The 14,321-nt window shown below is 39.4% G+C and overlaps 1 protein-coding gene across 1 annotated transcript in view; it reads right to left on the bottom strand.

Annotated features, from left to right (window-relative positions):
• The window catches only part of LOC114645262 (homeobox and leucine zipper protein Homez-like), a 51,679-nt gene that overhangs the window by 18,145 nt on the left and 19,213 nt on the right, over positions 1–14,321 (bottom strand). The window contains 1 exon segment of the mRNA XM_051922353.1: positions 3,266–3,376. The gene's annotated coding sequence lies outside the window, so the exon portion shown is untranslated.

Here is a 14,321-nt window from a genome sequence, read left to right as displayed (position 1 = left end):
ATGTCGTGTTGCGTGAAGTATAAACATGTCCTTAGATTACACAAACATGCACTCCCCTTATTGCAGCAAAAGCCAAAGAGTAAGCAATCCATGATTCTCTTCATTTGTGATATCTGGTCTAATCGAAAAAGCAAATACCCCTTCTTTAGTAAGGACATTCGCTGTTCTAAAGTGCTGTTTGAAGAAGATGCTAGCAAAGACTTCTATTTTAACTTGGCAAATGATTTGGGAAAGGACAGTAATGACTCCTTCACGGAAAGCACCGGACACACACTAAATGACGGGATGCTCCTGCCCGACAATAAAATGCATTTAATAAAGCCATGACAACAAGAATCAGAAAAGAATGAAGAGGTTTTTGACTGTAGTCACATCAAATCAGTAGAATATGAAAATGTAGATACAAATTACTCTATAAAACAAACCAGACATAATAAAACAATGTGAAAAGTAGTCAAAGGCTCCTATATGCTTACAGTCAGAACTGCGACCTGTCATCACTACTGTAAAAAACAATGAGGGAGAAAACTGTAGGGGCATCAACAGTTCACTAGTTTAGTTTACTGTGATTATCTAAAATGTTTCCTCTTAAACCAAACAACATGCCATTTTACACACCGCCAGCCTACAAACATGCCTGTATAAGAAGCGGCACAGCGGCACGCAATAACACCGATGCTTACAACATTTAAGGCAGCAAGAACTCATGAACATTAACAAGTGTTACATATAATAACCATTGCCTATTACACTCACCATATTGTGCCCAGAATCTGAGGAATTTCTGACATTTCTTGTTTAGTTTGCCCACACTGCACACTCCAGTATCTCAGTCTCACCAAAGAATACTTGACTATAACCGCACTGTTGGTTCCTTGCCTGTGTTATAAATGGCATTAGTGTTGGAATACTTGCTGTATTTGAACTTCTCATTGTGCATGTCATTATAGCACACAAAATAATGACAACGGGTTCCACAACCCTTTCGCCAGAGTCTGAAAGCTATACTGGAATTTTGCTGTCACTGCAAAGTGCAGTTATTGGGGAGAATGAGGCTTTGGCATTATCATACAAAAACACCTACTGCCTTCATTATGTCTGTCCGTGTGAAACATCACCAGGTGGACTGCTTTTTCTTAATATATGTTCCACTCATTTTTCAAGGAAGTTTGTCAATTTTCTTTGAGATATCTCAAAGAGGTTATACTGTAGAAATTCTGAAATTTCAAAAACTCCCATTAAAATTAACTAGTGAATTTTCAAACAGGCGGCATGGTGGCGCAGTGGGTAGCGCTGCTGCCTCACAGTTGGGAGACCTGGGTTCGCTTCCTGGGTCCTCCCTGCGTGGAGTTTGCATGTTTACCCCGTGTCTGCGTGGGTTTCCGCCCACAGTCCAAAGACATGCTGGTTAGGTGGATTGGCGATTCTAAATTGGCCCTAGTGTGTGCTTGCTGTGTGGGTGGGTGTGTTTGTGTGTGTCCTGTGGTGGGTTGGCACCCTGCCTGGGATTGGTTCCTGCCTTGTGCCCTGTGTTGGCTGGGATTGGCTCCAGCAGACCCCCGTGACCCTGTGTTCAGATTCAGTGGGTTAGAAAATGGATGGATGGATTTTCAAACAAGTCAGTCTTAAATTTAGACTAGTTTACCCTTTCAAATTTACCTTAAGAGAGGTTACTTCAACTTGTGCATTTTGAATAATTTCCTTTTTCACTTGCTTCATGGCAGCTCCTGATGGAAAACCAGTGAAATGCCTTCAGTGTCACTCATAGCTGCATGTTATGTCTGTTTGCTGCCTGTAAAAGCGGTGGCACTTGGTTATACCAACACACTTCTCCTACTACTTGAAAATGTACTGTGTTAAGTTGCATGATTTTAGTGACCATAAAAGTAAAAAATGCAAGTAACTTGACTTGTCTAGAAATAACTGAACAGATGAAAGGTCTGTACGCATTATGCATAATGTGAATATCTATACTATGACAACATCAATACCACTTCAAACCGATTTCATTTTTACATTACTTGAGTTGAACACTGGTTCAGTTTTTAGATACAGTACATGATACTGTAGCGTGCCATTAAAAACATTTTATGTGCTCTAGTAATTACATTCTTTTATCACTGTTACTCTTTGATGAAGTAACCTGAAGTAGAAGAAAAAAAAACTGAACTGCTCCAAACATTCAAAACAGTTAACTAAATAACCAAACCAAAACACACTTGAATGTTTCACTAAGCTTAAATTTTCTAACTTGTTTTATTTCCTAATTGATTTAATCTTCAAAGTGGCAACAGTACTAACGGAGTACTGAACATTTGATGATAGACACTGCGCTGCACATTCTTTCATACAAGTAAGCCCGCGATTCGCAAGCGAATCGGAAATCCAAGAATGGCAATCAATTTCTGTTCTGTCCGATATCTGGATGGATGATATATCATGGAGGGTGGGTGCATCTGGGGAAATGTCATTTAATTACATAAGCACATCTGTACTAAAGCGGTTTCGTTTTGTGGAGACGTGATTCCGTTGCCTTTGCTGACACCGACTGCTGGCAGAGTGGAGCACAGCAAGTTTAGTGTACAGGTTGTGGTGTTCGTGTGCCAGCCACTGAGTCTGGGAAGCCGCTGGGTTAGAGTCTGTGACCGTTATGTGATCTATATTACTGGCACAGTGAATAAGAGCAAATGTAGCTCACAGGTTGTGTTGTTTGGGCGCCACCTACTGACTCTGGGAAGCTGCTGCATTTCACTCTGGGGCGGGCGTCACGGCGCATTACGTTGTGTTATTTGGCCGCGTTTTGGGAAGTCGCTGCGTTTGACTCTGGGGCGGGCGCCGCCGCGCTTTGGGACACCGTTGCGTTTGACTCTGGGGCAGGCGCCAAGGCCGCAGTGCGCATGCGCCTCGGTGCGTTCGCCGTGCATATATTAACTGTGGTTTAGTAAGATAGATCTCACTGATCTGAAAGTAAACTATTAATTAATTTTTCAAAAGAAGACAAATGCAATTTTTGGGATGGACTGCTTTCTCATTCATAAGTGTGACCAAAATGCACAAAGTGCTTTAAATAATGCAAAAGTGCCACAGCATTAAATGAGCATTTTTATTGTGATGTGTTAAAACTCAAACACCAAAACCTTCAAGGGTTTTACAGGAAAAAATAATTAAGAAGAGTTGTCATTAAGTTTTAAAATAAACCACAGAAAAGAGGCTTTTACAAAAAAAATGTAAAAGATAACATATTGCCATTAGTGCAATTGCTGACCTTAAAGATAAACAAAGATGTTTCCACAACTGTGTTAACTTGCAACAGCCTTCAGCCTCTCTGACACTGGTTTGATATCCAAAACAAAGATTAATTTAAGTGTTCAGTGACCTAGAAAATAAAAGAAATATGAATTTAAAAACAAATTAAAAAAAAGATGACACAGAGAAAGAATATATATAACACATGCAAAATATAGTATACATTTATATACATGCCTTTGCAAAGAGTTACCATCAAGTCATATTTATGGACGTATTTGTGATTTCCAGTGAAGAAAAAGAATCAAACTATACAATTATGAAAAGATTGGACAAAAATGCTTACTTGGTCACCTTATTGAAAAAAAATGCAATTTACCATTATAAATCACAATCACCTTGTAAATATGCTTATTGTTGTGCACTTCGAACGTTACATGCATATACAGAGCATGCCAATCAACCTCAAACACATACAATCATGATGCTGCAGAACTTCATTGGCTGATAGAGCAGTCTCTCCTCTTGACCTGCATTCAACAGTATCTAATTGTGCTCCACAACTGAGAGGGCAAGGTCTCATGTGCAGTATTACAGCGCCTCTCCCCTTAACTCATGGGGTCTGGCAAAGGTGTAAGACACCATCATCTGATCGGTTAGTCACTATCACCTTGCTCATGTGATGATGTTACTGCTGTTACAATAAATAGTACAGGCCATAAAATATACAGAGGGTTCAGCCAGTTACCTTACCAACAAGCCAGCTACCACTTATAGCACCATCACATCTGTCAAAGCTACTTTGCCTCAAAATAAAGTAATCACAGGTAGACCCATTCAATCAAGACAAAGTTTTTGCCAGTCACATCTTGGATGACTTGTGCAAAAGGATTTAACTGCTTACGGTTAACAAAAGAGGCTTCATTCTCGCTACATGCCCTTATTGCAATATGAGTGCAGTAAAGTACTCTGATTACATTAGGAGAACCAGACACTGCTGCAAATTAACAGTTTATGTTGGCAAAAACTTTTTTTTTTTTTAATATATATGTATGTACTAAAACTGGATGTAGTGCCTCAGCACAGTAGGCATGATGGAGTGACGCTTGACCAAAGATATTCCTGATATATTTGTCACATCAACACATTATAATAACTGTTCAGTGATATTAATTATTATGCATATGAGTCATCATTTAGCTGGTTTCACTGCTTTTCCCTGCTTGAACAAGGGTGTCGTCATTCCTCAGTTTCTCTGAAATGTTGCGTACACATGGGTCAGAGTTGCCATAAATATATGCAAGCTCTTGCATTAAGTTTTCATTTATAAATCCTGATGTTTGCATGGGTAGTTGCATATACATATTTCAAGTCTCTCTTAGTGCATACACAAGCTTCACAAATGAGGCCCATGTAGATAATGGAGTATTCAAATAACAAAAAACCCTCAATTAACATAAAATCAGGTCTAGTGTTAAAACTCAATAGCATCAGATATGAGCCTCGATGCCACAAATGTAGACCAAATAAATAGTGTGAAAAGGCTCTACTAATCTATGTGCAAAACAGTATTCATTTTGCATACTAAGAGTAAAACACAACAGATTAAATGCTTGCTGGTTTAAATTAACTGCAAACACACAGGTCATAATCTGCCTTAATCATTCCACCAACCTTCAAAATTTATGATTCAAAGGATTGTTTCAAATTTCTTGTATTAGGAATTTGTAAGTTTTCACATACCCCTTGGGTCAGAGTGCAGGGTCAGCCATTGTACAGCGCCAGCCATTGTACAGCGCCCCTGGAGCAATTACAGTTAAGGGTCTTGTTCAAGGGCCCAGCAGAGTAGGATCTCTTTTGGCAGTGACGGGGATTTGAACCGGCAACCTTCTGGATACCAGCACAGATCCTTAGCCTCAGAGCCACAACTCCGCCCATATGTGAGGTAGAATGGCCAGAGGGGACTGGGCAGTCTCGTGGTCTGGAACCCTTGCAGATTTTATTTTTTTCTCCAGCCGTCTGGAGTTTTTTTTTTTTGTTTTTCTGTCCTCCCTGGCCATCGGGACCTTACTCTTATTCTATGTTAATTAATGTTGTCCTTATTTTAATTTCTTACTCTGTCTTTTATTTTTTTTTCTTCATTAGTGTAAAGCATTTTTGTATGAAAATGTGCTATATAAATAAATGTTGTTGTTATTAAAAATACCTCATTTATGAAGTGTATGTTTGCCAATAGATTTCACTTTGTATGTAATACAAAAAAAACACCCTAAACAAAATCACCACCACCCTGGGTAAACTCTGAAATAACAGTTTAAATTTTACAAGATTACTGTAAAATGAAATCCTATGATTTTCATAGAATTTGAATTCTATGGCCTCCCAAAAATACACAAGACCCCTTTAAAATTCAGACCTCTGGTCAGGCCTAACAGGTGGACCATCTTACAACTTATCTGAAAGACTTTTTCATACACTCAGCATTTAACATATGAACTCTACATCGATTACACATTTGTCATATTAAAAAGCAACCAGCTGAATGAATTCTACAGCCACATCAACTCAGTATTCCCCACAATCTAATTCACAATGGAAAGGAAATGAACGGACCCAGCTAGGGATCTGCACTGGCATTCGGAAGGTTGCCGGTTCGAATCCCGTAAATGCCAATAGGGACTCTGCTCTGTTGGGCCCTTGAGCAAGGCCCTTAACCTGCAATTGCTGAGCGCTTTGAGTAGTGAGAAAAGCACTATATAAATGTAAAGAATTTATTTATTTAAGGATTTATCCAATTTCCTTGGCATTTGTATTGAAAGATGTAACCTCACCGGTTTAATTACAAGTTTTTATTTAAAGGAATGTTATGCAGACAAAATACTACTCTTTTCCAGCAGCCACCCTTCATCACATAAATGGAGTTGTATTAGGACTTTGTTCAAAAGGATTAACGCCCATTGTAACACAATGGACACAAAAAAAGAATGAAAGACATTATCTTTTTCATCTGTTCACATCAAACGGCTACCCCAAGGTGTTTAATAAAAAATGTATTGGAGATGCTCCAGACCTCCGCAAACAGTTGACTCCAACTTGGTCCCCCACCGCACTTACCATGCCCTCCCATATCATTGTGGCATGTCAGAAAGTACAGCACATGGTCCTGTCCTGATCTGGGATTAAGATGAGCGCAGAAACCGGCACTTTATGGACTGTCCTTTTCAATGCCAAAAGCTGACCGCAGAGACAAGGAACACAGCTTATAGTATTCCATGCAATGCATGCCCAGCAGTATACGTGAGACAAACATCCAAAAGACTCGCAACATGTATACAGGAACATTGCAATGCTGTCGGAAGGAAAGACTCAGTCTCCGATTTACACACCAGACACACATTTAACTAGGACACTGTTAAAGTAAAATTCAGGGCTAATACTATGAGTGCCAGAGAGCTGCCTGACAATGACATTAACAGAACCCAACATATGCAGGCTTAAAAGAACATCATCCAAATAATAAAAAAAACAAAAAAAACTTTATGACCAACACTTTCTGAACGCTACCTTATTGATCAACACCCTCCTTACAACCTCGCCTCCACCCCCACCTGCTAATATATGCCTTTGATTCCTGTATGTCTAATAATTTTCCTCTGCTGATGACATCTGGTAGGTTGTCTAAAACTTAGCAAAAAACTATTTTAAGATACGTGACTCATTTTCTCCTTTGTGGAAACCGTATCAGACCTTTGCTTCATTAATATGAACTATGTATAGAGTATATGAAAAATTAATTATTGCACTGTTTCACTGTGGTGTATGTGTTTCAGTAGACACTATGTCTTTCATGCTATACTGCATCATTTCACTGTACAGTGCACATACTGAAGAAGATTTATGTCCTAAATAGTATCTCACACAAGAGAGCATTATTTTTCATATTAAAATGAGGAATGGTATAACAGCGGTGCTTCTGCTAAAAGCATTTAAGTATTTGGTTAAATATGCCATTAGGATAGCTTAATGCTACAAAATGCATCAAACACAATGGGTACATAAAAAAAGTTGAATCAATTATGTGGAGGCATCACTTCTGACAACAATTAATTTTAATTAACTCCCAATAGAGGTGCTTTCCTACTCAATGTAACCATATTTGCTCTTAAATTTATATACTACATTCAAATTAATTCATATACCATCAGGAGTTCAGTCAGAGGCAAAACCTCTTCACAATAACGTTTCAGAATGTTGACTAAAATTCATTTTCTTCAACATTCTTCTCAACAGATACTAATGGAAGCTACCAGCAACCCAGGGAAAATTACGCTCAGGCAAATAGCAAAGTAAACTGTAATCAAAGACTGCTATACTCTATTTATATCTAGGCATTTTTAATGCAAGCATAGAATTTGACAGAGCTCAATGACTTCCTTTTTAATCAGCCCCACCCTGTTGCAAAAATCAAGAGTATTGACAGTGAGGTGCCTTTTTTTCCTGTAGGTAGAGAGAGAGAGAGAGAGAGAAAAACAAACACTTTGAGTGTGCTTATTTTTCCTGAGTAACAGTGCAGAAGTGGCAGGGAAAAGAGCATCACTTAATATAATTAATTTGCAATTGGAAAAAGCAGAGATCTGATATAGAATTCTTTACCCTGGGTGACCAAAAGCCTTTGGAAGATACAACTTTTTTAAACACACCAGAATAACCCAAACACTTCCTAATAGTCCTGAATAAAGATACAGCTACTGAATACTTTAAATATCAAAAGGTAGGTGCACCTAAAACCAATAAATATGGTACTTATTCTGAAATCAAAAAAGATGCATTTTTTTTCTATACACGGAACTGGGAATTTTCCTCTCAATTAAATTTATTACCAAACCTATTAAATAAAAATGCTAACAATAGTAACACTGATAATTTTTGCTTATCATTACTTGTATCATTATTAAAAATTGTAAAAAATACTTATGCAAAAAAAAAATAAAAAAATAAAAAAAACACGTATGGTAAGGGTGATCATTTTTAAGACACTGGGATTGTAAAATAAAGGGGAAGAAAAAAGAGCTGTAATATATTGGCATGCATAAACATGAAAAGAGGGACCTAGAATACACAGCTGTCTGTGTATTCCATATATAAGGAACATGACATTTGAAACTGCCTTCAACATATTAAGGGACATTATGACTGGAATATATCTTCTTACGAAATGTCTTTTGCCTTCTTCTGCTTACTAACTTTAATTCCTCTTATTAGAGCTAACAAACCTGCTCCTCAGGTTTTACTCCAAAGAGGAAAAAGGTGACTGTGTTCTTCTTTCGGCTGCTCCAGTTAGGGGTTGCCACAGCGGATCATCTTTTTCCACATCTTCCTCTCCTCTGCATCTTGCGCTGTGTCACCCATCACCTGCATGTCCTCACACACCACATCCATAAACCTTCTCTTAGGCCTTCCTATTTTCCTTTGGACTGGCAATTCTATCCTTAGCATCCTTTTCCAAATATACACAGCATCTCTTCTCTGCACCTGTCTAAACCAACGCAATCTTGCCTCTCTGACTTTGTCTCCAAACCATCCAACTAGTGCTGGGCGGTATACTGGTTCATACCGGTACCATATGATATGGATTTTTCTTATACCGCAACACCGGTTTAAATTGCCTAAACGACGTTCAGAACGTGGCGCAGCGGGAAACTGTTCAAGTGGGGACCTTTTTCACTGCTACACACGCTAAACACAGATTTGTTGCACTAGGGCTCTTTTTCACTGCTACACCACCAAATAGTTAGCATTCCGAAACTGAAGCCAACGATAAAGTTGAACATGATGAACAGAAGAACTTTTGCCGAAAAAAAGGAGTCACGTCCGTCACCTGGAGATACTTTAGTTTTAAAAGGTCAGATGTGTAAATACTGTTTCTATACTACTGGATAATACTGCAAGTCAAGTTGTACTTGTTTTATTTGTTTTCAATACAGTGTAATGTACCTGGGTACTGTGTAATAGTGTGACGACATGTTGACTTTATTCTCGACATTTCCACTTTAATCTTGACGCTTATTACGAGAATAAAGTCAACATGTTGACTTTATTCTCGGCGTTTATGTCAAGATTAAAGTCGACATGTTGACTTTATTCTCGTAATTTGTCATTAAAGTAGAACATCGTAAACTAAACTTAATCGTAAAATGAATATTTAATTTACTAGATTTTCTCAAACCCCGTCATAAGTTATATAGCACATTAAATGCTTTGTGTTAAGTGATTCATAAACTGACTTCTTCTTGCACTAAGAGGAGGTGCCGGCAGCGATCGCCGCACAGAATACATTCACTTCATGATCTTCCTGCTCTCTGAACATTATAATGCTAAGATAAATACTTAATATAATTTTCATGGTGAAATGCATTAAAGCATGCATTAATCATATGGGGCACGGCGGCATGCCTGCCTTGCATTTGCATGTTTTTTCTGGTGGATTTACTCGGCATGCTTCAGTTTCCTTTCAAAGTCATGTAGGATGTGGGGTTTTGTTGTGCTATATTGACCCTGCTAGTGTATGTTTTGCTTATATTCATCCTGCGATGTGCTGGCGACTCGTTCAGAGATGGGCGCAACTCTGAATGGATGGCATAATTAAACATGTATAACGAAGATATTTTTAAAGTTCTGAACACTCCGTGGGCTAAGTTTATAACTAGTTTTAATTTCACAAAGACGTTTATCGTGTGGTGATTGGTTATGTGGTGAAAGAAAAAGGAAGGATAGGAACTGGGGTTTTGGTATGTCAGATAGAGACAGCATGCATGCAATAAAGATAGCCCGCTCAGAAGAACATGCATTGAATTCTGTGTTCGTATCTCCGACCAGCAGATCACAAACCCAACATTTACACAATATTTAAGTTAAACCTGTGCGATAGCTATTCATACATCCAGTTTTTTGAAGCCTCGTCACACCTGCCATAAAGTTCTCTACACTAAACATACACCTGGGGACCCCTTACTGCGAGGGAGCAGCACTACCGCCTCACTACCGTGCATGTGTAATACCTGCTTTAATGCATTTCATCATGAAAATGATACCAAGTATTTATCTTAGCATTCTAAATTTTCAGAAAGCAGGAATATCATGAAGTGAATGGATTCTGTATGATGATCGCTGTCTTCTCTTAGTGAGGAGGAAGTCAGTTTAAGAAGCGTAGTGATTAACCACTGGGTCGGGGAACGTAACACAAAGCATTTAATGTGCTGCATTAATTTATGACGGGGTAAATTAAGTAATTGATTAAACATTGATTTTAGGAAGAAGTTTAGTTTACGACATTCTACTTTAATTATGAAGTAAACTATGAGAATAAAGTGGAAATGTTGACTTTAATCTCTACATAAATGGCGAGAATAAAGTGGAAATGTTGACTTTGTTCTCGACATATAGTTTGTTTTTTTCTTCCCAATATAGCTTAGCTTGAAGCAAGGTCCATATTAATGCAGTTTGCCTAAATGATGGTTCAGTTGGTAAAGATGTCATCACCAAGTTACACTTGTTTTATTTTATTTTAATTTGGTGAATACTGTGTAATGCACCTGGGCTTGAAGTCTTGAAGTAATAGTGCCACTATCAGTAATAATACTATTATTTATCCATCCATCCATCCATTTTCCAACCCGCTGAATCCGAACACAGGGTCACGGGGGTCTGCTGGAGCCAATCCCAGCCAACACAGGGCACAAGGCAGAACCAATCCCGGCAGGGTGCCAACCCACCACAGACTATTATTTATTTTATTGTTATTATTTATTAGTTTAAATATTATGCAGTTTAATGATGATAAAGTTGTTTAAAAAGTCACTTTAACGTGTCAGTGGACAGAGATTGTTAACATTAACAGAAAGTGTAGTTGGTTTACAAAAAATATTTACTATTTATTCCTTTTCTAAGACATATTCGGTGCAATACAATTTTTGACAAGCACTTCTGGATATTTTACTAAGTCTAAATGCCTCTTTGTATGGTTGAAAATATGTTGTCAAAATTATAGTTTGTTTTTGCAAAATGTGTTCAATAAAAAAGTTCTATATTTTGACTGCATCTGTCATGCAATGTGATACCTTCTCCATTAGTGCCACCCCTTGAAAACTATCACTTTATGGGGCAATGCAAAACTGTATTAATACGTGTGTGCACATTAAAATGGTTTTTTTTACAATGTACAATACTCTTGACAGTGGAATAGGTTATTCTTAGCCAGTAATTGCAGTGGAAAATGTGGTTAACATCCACTAATGCATGGGGAAAAAAATACCGTCGAATACCGTGAAACCGGGATAATTTAGAAAAATACCGTGATATAGAATTTTGGTCATACCGCCCACCCCTACATCCAACCTGAGCTGACCCTCTGATGTACTCATTTCTAATCCTGTCCAACCTCGTCACACCCAATGCAAATCTTAACATCTTTAACTCTGCCACCTACAGCCCTGTCTCCTGTTTTTTGGTCAGTGCCACTATCTCCAAACTATATAACATAGCTGGTCTCACTACCGTCCCATAGACCTTCCCTTTCACTCTTGCTGATACTCCGTCTGTCACAAATTACTCCTGACACACTTCTCCACCCATTCCAGCCCTGCCTGCACTCTCTTTTTCACCTCTCTTCCACAATCCCTGTTACTCTGCATTGTTGATCCCAAGTACTTAAACTCATCCACCTTTGCAACTCTACTCCCTGCATCCTCCACCATTCCTCGGACCTTCCTCTCATTCACACACAAGTTATTCTGTCTTGTTTTACTGTCATTCATTCCACTTCTCTCCAGAGCATGTCTCACCCTCTCCAGGCGTCTCCTCAACCCTGCTCCCAACTCTCAATACAGATCACAATGTCATCAGCAAAGATCATAGTCCCACGGGGAACTTCCTGTTTAATCTTGTCTGTCAACCTGTCCGATCACCATTGCAAATAAGAAAGGGCTCACAGCCAATCCCTGATGTAATCCCACCACCATGTTTAATGCATCCATCACTGCTAATGCAGACCTCACAACAGTCACACTTCCCTTGTACATATCCTGTACCACTCTTATGTACCTCTCTGCCACTCCCGACTTCCTCATAAAATACCACAACTCCTCTTCAAGGCACCCTGTCATATGTTTTCTCCAGGTCCACGCAACTCCTTCTGGCCTTCTCTATACTTCTCCATCAACACCCTCAGAGCAAACATTGCATCTGTGGTTCTCTTTTCTGGCATGAAACCATACTGCTGCTCATTAATCATCATCACCCTTCTCAACCTGCCTTCCACTACTCTTTTCTCTTGCTGTGGCTCATCAATTTTATCTCACTGTAGTTACTACAGTGCTGCACATCCCCCTTGTTTTTAAATATTGGCTCCAGTACTCATCTTCACTCCTCAGGCATCCTCTCACTTACCAAGATTCCATTAAACAATCTGGTTAAAAACTCCACTACCATCTCTCCTAAACACCACCATGCTTCCACAGGTATATCATCTGGACCAACGGCCTTCCCATTGTTCATCCTCTTCATAGCTGTCCTTACTTTCTCCTTGCTAATCCATTGCACTTCCTGATTCACAATTGCCATATCATCCAATATTCTCTCTCATTCTCTTTATTCATCAGCCTCTCAAAGTACTCTTTCCATCTGCTCAACACCCTCTCCTCGCCTTTTGAGTACGTTTCCATCTTTATCCTTTATCACCTTAACCTGCTGCACATCTTTCCCAGCTCAGTCCCTCTGTCTAGCCAATCGGTACAGGTCCTTTTCTCTCTCCTTAGTGTCCATCTCTCATACAACTCATCATACGCCTTTTCATTAGCCTTCACCACCTCTCTCTTCACCTTACGTCTTATCACCTTGTACTCCTGTCTACCTTCTCTATTTCTCAGTTCTTCTTCATCAACCTCATCTCCTGTACTTTCCCCATTCCTCATTCCTCTGTCCAGATGTCATGCTGAGCACTTTTCTTGCTGTCACCTCTGCTGTAGTTGCCCAGCTGTCTGGTAACTCTTCACTGCCATCCAGTGCCTGTTTCACCTCTTCCCTGAACTCAACCTTGCAGTCTTCCTTTTCCAGCTTCCACCATTTGATCCTTAGCTCTGCCCTCACTCTCCTCCTCTTCTTCTTGATCTCCAATTTCATCCTACAGACCACCATCCTATGCTACCTAACTACACGTTCCCCTGCCACCACTTTGCAATCTTCAATCTCTTTCAGATGGACTCTTCTGCATAGGATGTAATCTACCTGTGTGCAACTTCCTCCACTCTTGTATGTAACCCTAAGTTCCTCTCTCTTCTTCAAATATGTATTCACCACAGCCATGTCCATCCTTTTCGCAAAATCCACTATCATCTGACCTTCTTCATTCGTCTCCATGACACCATGACTGCCCATCACCTCTTCATCCCCTCTGTTCCCTTCACCAACATATCCACTGAAATCCACTCCAATTACCACTCTCTGTCCTTTGGGTACACTGTCCATCACCTCATCCAACTCACTCCAGAAATCATCTTTCTCATTAATCACTCACCCAACTTGTGGGGCATATGCACTAACAACATTCATCATCACACCTTCAATTTCCAGCTTCATAACCATCACTGCCTGGCACTCTTTTCACCTCCAAAACACTGTGAAAGTCTATGAAAGTCAGAATTACTTCCAGACTACTGATGTTCTATTACCATGTGGCAGTGAAAGATAGCAGCACAGTGATAAAACAATGTTCAGTTTCACTGTGTTGTAAATTTCCCAACACATCCATTAAATTCAGGACACCTTGCCACAATATCTCTAAAAAGGACGGATGTTTAATGATTACATCCATCAATCCAGCAATCAATGGGAATGAGGCAGAAACCATCAGCTCATCGAAAGTTGAATACAACCACACACATACACTGGAGTCATTTTAGTGGCACCAAATCCCCAAACCTGCATGTCCTTGGAAGGAAACCCGAGCACACTGTGGAAACCCACCAGGAAAACATGCAGACTCAAAGCAGGGAACACCAGGGACCCGACTCCCTACTGCG

This window comes from Erpetoichthys calabaricus, chromosome 2 (genome assembly GCF_900747795.2).
Source record: "Erpetoichthys calabaricus chromosome 2, fErpCal1.3, whole genome shotgun sequence".
Lineage (NCBI taxonomy): Eukaryota > Metazoa > Chordata > Cladistia > Polypteriformes > Polypteridae > Erpetoichthys > Erpetoichthys calabaricus.
Note: the sequence above shows the minus strand (reverse complement) of the source record. Positions and strands in the feature narration are given on the sequence as shown.